Source organism: Triticum dicoccoides, chromosome 7B (genome assembly GCF_002162155.2).
Source record: "Triticum dicoccoides isolate Atlit2015 ecotype Zavitan chromosome 7B, WEW_v2.0, whole genome shotgun sequence".
Taxonomy (NCBI): domain Eukaryota; kingdom Viridiplantae; phylum Streptophyta; class Magnoliopsida; order Poales; family Poaceae; genus Triticum; species Triticum dicoccoides.
In genome coordinates this window covers 623,226,400-623,232,907 of record NC_041393.1, presented here as the reverse complement: position 1 = coordinate 623,232,907, position 6,508 = coordinate 623,226,400, and positions in this window count along the sequence as shown.

Here is a 6,508-nt window from a genome sequence, read left to right as displayed (position 1 = left end):
GGTAGTACCGCTTGTTAGTGTCGCTGGTACTACCGCCCCTGCTGTGGTCTCGATTTTTTGTGTCGGGTTTACGTAAAGGACCATGCAGGGGAGCGGTAGTAGAGATGGTAGTAGGGCACGGTAGTACCGCTTCTAGGCGGTAGTACCGCTCCTACTTCCGCTCCAACTGCCGCTCAGCTCGCTGCACTCCCCTATTTTCCAGCGGCTGTAGGAAGCGGCAGTGCCGCCTATCGGCGGTAGTATCGCCCTCAGGGCGGTAGTACCGCCCTAGTGTGTGTACTTCTTCTTCCTCAGTCCTGGTTACCCTTTTGCCTGCTTGCCACAGCGGTAGTACCGCTGTGGCAGCGGTACTACCGCTCCAGCAATGGTAGTACCGTCCAGATGCGGGCTGCATAACGATTGGATGCGTCCCCCCACTATATAAAGGGGTCTTCTTCTCCAAGAAGACTCACCTCTTCTATCCCCAAACTCCATTGTTGCTCCAAGCTCCATTCTTGCCCGATCTCTCTCCCTAGCCAATCAAACTTGTTGATTTTCTAGGGATTGGTTGAGAAGGCCCCGATCTACGCTTCCACCAAGAGAAATTTGATTTCCCCCACTAATCCCTTGCGGATCTTGTTACTCTTGGGTGTTTGAGCACCCTAGACGGTTGAGGTCACCATGGAGCCATATTCCATTGTGGTGAAGCTTCGTGGTGTTGTTGGGAGCCTCCAATTAAGTTGTGGAGATTGCCCCAACCTTGTTTGTAAAGGTTCGGTCGCCGCCTCCAAGGGCACCAATAGTGGAATCGCGACATCTAGCATTGTGTGAGAGCGTGAGGAGAATACGGTGGCCCTAGTGGCTTCTTGGGGATCATTGTGCCTCCACACCGCTCCAACGGAGACGTACTTCCCCTCAAAGGGAAGGAACTTCGGTAACACATCCTCATCTTCACCGGCTCCACTCTTGGTTATCTCGTACCTTTACTTGTGCAAGCTTATATTGTGTTGAATCTCTTGCTTGCTTGTGTGCTTGTTATTGTTGCATCATATAGGTTGCTCACCTAGTTGCATATCTAGACAACCTACTTTGATGCAAATTGTAAATTGGTAAAGAAAAGCTAAAAATTGTTAGTTGCCTATTCACCCCCCCCCCTCTAGTCAACTATATCGATCCTTTCAGGTCGCCTTATTCATAGGTTGACTGGTTGGAAGGAGAAGTGACTGAGGAGGTAAATAAATTAAAATTAAATCGGTTGCACAAGCTATACCAACTTATGCGGTGTCAGTCTTCAAAATTACTAAAATATTTGCAAAGGAACCAAATATGAGATGTTTCAGTGGGGTGATGATGCGAATAAAAGAATGCATTGGTTTGCTTGTTGTAAAATGTGTATTCTGAAGTGTTGTTGCAAGCAGTGGATTTATCTATCTTCAAAGATGAGTCAAGCAGATATTTATATTACTGATTGAGACATAAATCCAGATCCTTTGAAATGTTTCAAAAGGTTTTCAGAATGAAGTAGAAGTTATTGTAACAAGGAAATTTTGTTTCTAAAATTGGATTGCATAAAGGAAAATTTGAGTTGCAAATTTAGCGAATGTCTGATGAGATGTGAAAAGAATTTTATAGCTTACACTTCCTAGAACATTACTAAGAGTAGAATGTTTTGAGTAGATGTAATCAAACTATCTATGACATGGTGAGATCAAAGATGACATTAATCAATATGCCATTATACTTTCAATGTGATGCTTTAGAGATTGCGACTTATACAGTGAAAAGAGCACCATCAAATCTGTTGAAATGACACCGCATATAATATATGGTATGGTATGCCAAACCATTTGGCCTTTTCTTAACATCTGGGCATATAAGACATAAGTAAAAGTGTTTGCGAGTTTATGTCCCAAGTTAGATAAGTGCTACTTTGTTGGTTATCCTAAATAACTGGGTATTCCTCTATCACTATGCCGAGGCAAAGTGTTCTTTCACAGAGTGCGGTAAATTTTGAAGAAATTGTTTCTGCAAAAAGGTGAGTGGGAGGACAGTGCAACTCGACGAGATTACATAATCTTCATAATAGGGTCAAAGGAAAGAAACATTGGAAGTAGTTCTAGAATCCACTACTATGAATGATATGAAAATCTCTACATGAGATATAGAGATTTCGGTTGAATTTGCAGTTGAACTATATAGGTTTGGCAAACTCGTTCAAATTTTCATGGTATGCAAACGAGATATTGTTGAACAAACAATGGACCTATAATAAACAAAGAAGCATTGATGGGCCCTGACTCTAGAATTTGCTATATGCCAAAGTAATCCAAGATAGTATCCATATACATAATTGAAGTTTAGAATTTGATGAGCCCTCGAAAGACTTAGAGTCTAACATATAGTAATGGATCTATAAACTAACATATAAAAATGTTTTACTTGTTGCAAATAGTTTATGATAAGATCAAGGAATTGACTATAACAAGATTGTCTCCTCATAGCAATAATTAAAAGTTAGTTCGGGTTAAACTAGAAATTACTACATTTTTTAATTATGAGATATAATAGATGGATGTCATTCCCATGAGATCGAAATAGAAGCAGGATATTGTATATATGATACAGTCCAAGAAAATTTTGTCAATCCAGAGGATGCTAGTAAATGTGTAAACTTCAAGAGATCCTATAATGGATTGAAAGCATAGTAAAGTTGGAATCTTCGTTATGATGAAATGGTTAAATAATTTGTTTTCATCGAGGAAAGCAAAGATGCTTGTATTTACAAGAAAGTAAGTGGGAGCATGATAATATTTCTAAACACTGTATATGCATGACACATTGTTGATTGAAAATTATAAAAACTTCTTGACACAAATTAGGACTTTATTGAAACTAGCTTTGCAGTAAAGTACTTAGGCATAATAATCTATGGAGATAGTAGTGCATGATAGGGCTTAGAAAAAATACATATTCACAAGATACTAAAACGGTTTAGTATGAAAACATGAGGAAGAGTTTCCTGCTGAGGTCACATGAAAGAGCTTTTAAGAAAACATCAGTATTAAAATGACTCAGGAGAATGACTCAAGAGGATATCGATATATCTCACCTCAAGTTTTGTAAAGTATCGCGAAGCAAAGGGAATAGCAAATGATAATCAAAGGTTCACTCGAATGTCACGCATGTAATTCATACAGATCAATATGGATGTCCACGGCTCTGCTATTGGTCATTGAACAAAGCCCCTTTTGCTCATGTCTATGTTTTACCGAATCTACAAGGTCACAAGCTTAAGGGAATCATGATTTGTTGAGTGTTAGTGGAGTAAGAGTTATGATAAAATATTCAAAAAATAGTTTCCCAAATATTATAAATAGTTTCGAGAGAAACCGAAAGCGTTTTGGGGTTACTAGAAGAGTTCCGGGTAATACCGGAATTGATATATAGGTGAAAAATGTTTTTGGAGATGTTAAATAAATGATAGAAGGTTCTAATATTGATTAGGAGGCTTTTAGAATATATTTAATGTCAATGGGCTAAAGAAATTATCAATAAGGCATAATAGGGGAGAGTTATTGAGCTTATAGGCCCAATAAGAGTATGGCGTCCCCCTTAGCTTGTTAGACAAGCTTTGAGGGGCCGAATTGGATTGGGGGAGAGAGTCCCTCTCCCTTTGGGGCGCAGCAAGGGGAAGGACCCCTCCCCAATTCGGCTGCCCCCTCCCCTTACACCTATATATACATGTGGAGGGGCGCCCTAGAGACACAAGTTTTCTCCCATTGTCTTGGGCGCCCCTCTCTCCCTCTCTTGTTCGTTCTAGACTTGATCTACTTCTAGTTCTCTTGTTCCTCATAATAGATAAGCACGATGCAGTTCTCTTCTTCTCCCTCTAATTCCCTAGTGACGATTAGCTCTCGACAGTGAAGTGCCACCAGATCGTGGATCCTATCCACTTACAATATGTAGAGAGTCCATGCTTTTGGTCTTTTGTTCGAGTGATCATCGTGAACGGTTTGAGGGTCTTCAAGAATGTTCTACACCAACTCTTCTTCCGCTGCAACTCGAAGTTGGTAACGATCCAATCTAACCTTGTATGCATCTTCATAGTGTTCCTGGGATCATGATCGTAGTACAACTTTTTTTATTTTCTACTATGTTTCCCAACAGCGAAGGCGGAGTCGCACGTCACTACGCAGCCACTATGGGTGACCAACACCCCCTAACGCCGCAACCAAGTGGTGAAGGTGTCAGGCTCCGACCACGAGTGGTTTATCGTGGATCTCACCATGACCCGTGACATCGAGGCCACAAGCTCCGACAAGGAAGAGTAGGACATGGGAGACAACAACGCCATGTGTCCCATTCCTACTCTACCTCACCGGCTACAGGACCTTCGCTTTGTTGGTTTGATAGCTGTTGGACGTGGATACGTACGGGAACAAGGTCTTGGAGGCAAACGAGCGCTAGCGAAGATTTAGACTAGGTTTACATTGCACGTAATTGTACGGGTTTGATGATTTGACAACGAGGTATCCGGTTGTAAAGAGGACATTTGAAGGGTGGTCGTCACTGATCGCGGCTAGACGGGGCTGCCGCGGACGTTTAGGAAGCTGGATTCGCTAAATCCGGCTGATCAATGCTCTTAGAACAAGTACAATAGGATGACATAAGCAGACTATAAGAACTAAAATATTATGAGAAATGCTTGCGTGTTTTAAAATAATATGACAAAGGCTTGTGTGTTTTGAGATCTTCAAGAAGATGATCAACACCATAAGAGCATGGCTAATAATACATACAGCAGTTGGCTATAAGAAGTTGCCATGTCATCTAGGGTCAACCTAATAGCCGGCTTGTACAATAGTAAGTTTTAAATATGTACTACTTTATTAATACTTGGCTCATCTTACAATTTCACAAAGTGTCCTGGGTCTCGTGCTATAGCCGGCTTTTATTCTTTTTTTAGAGAAAAGGCATTTGTCAAGCCCGAGAAAAGGCTCGAACCTAGCCCGACTTTGAATTAACAAAGCCATCAACCGGCCATGATTACATAGAAGCAGATAAAAGTAAAGAAAACAAGAAACGACAAAGATACAAAGACCTGTAGCAGCTTACAACCTAGTAGTCATCCTTGATATAAAACTAAGCCTAGCCAAAATCACCAAGGCACCAACACCAGCAGCAGCAGGGTGAGGTGCAGCAAGACACCAACACCGGTATGCAACATCACTTTGCCTACATACGCAGAACATGCCGAGACCAAGAGGCCAATTGCTTCTACCTCCGAAGGTAGAATGCTCACCCTAGAGCCGAATGGACAATGCTGATTGGCATCCTGGGCATGAGGAGGTAAAGCACGACCATCATTGGGCTCCCAAGACCTCACCACCACCTGAGCAACCACGCGTCCAGACGCAAGCTGAAGAGCGCCACCAAAAGATGAAGGTTGCGCGAAGAAGATGAAGAACGTTAAACAAAGCACCGCCACCATTTTCCCTCAGCATGCAGAGAAGCACCAACCACAGCTCGCGAACCCCAGACGACGCCTCCAGGAAAGGGAGGGACGTCTACACGCCGCCGCCGTCAACAAGGGGAACCAGGACTTTCGCCCAAAAGGAGCAAGGAAGACAGAGGCGGGAGGGGATCTCGACGAGGCCTCCAAGAAGGGGACCGACTCCAAGGAAAGGAGCCGGCCTCATCGTGGCCGCGAATGGCCAAGGGTTTCCCCCGGTCCCCCTCCACACGCCCAACCACCCGGGCCCGAGAGCACGAGCCATCGAGGCGAAGCAACCATGGTCAGATCAGACCGGTGGGTGCACCCACAGGCTGAGGGCAGCAGTCAACAAATGGCCAGAGCACGCCCGCCGCAACCTCGTTGCCCGCACGACCAAACTTGCGGTACATCACTCAGGGTCGTCACTCGCCACAGAGATGATGCCGTCTGCATAACCCGAGGCCGCCGCCCAAGCATCCACCCACCACGAGCATCTCCACCACCTCACCAATCAAGCACCGGCACCGCACCAGTACGACAGGGCCAGATCCACCACTACAACCCACAAGGCAAGAAGGGGCCTGCAACGCTCAAACAGGGCAGATTCGGACGGGAACCGAACCCGACGAACCCTGCAAGCCGGATCCGGTAGCTCGGAGGCGGGAGCAGCACACGAAGGTCGCGCAAAGGGGCCACCACCCCTTGTCAGCCTCCCGCTGGCTAAGGCAGAGGGCCATCGGCCGCCACTGTCCAGATTTGAGGAGCGCGGTCAGCGTTGCGGGAGCCGAATCCAGCCCCCCCCCCCTCGGAGCACGGCAAGGACAACGGCCACCATGGCCGACGCCGCAGTAGCCAGGTGCAGGGGAGAGCGCCGCTACCGGGAGGGTTGATGGGGAGGACCAGCCGTCGACGGAGGCAATGGATGGGGGCGCGACCAAGAGAGTGGAGCTCGCGGGGACGCCTTGCCGCCGCCCACGGCGGCCGCCGGCGACGGTGGAGGGAAGAGGAGGGTGGCGGGTAGCCTGCACTGGATCT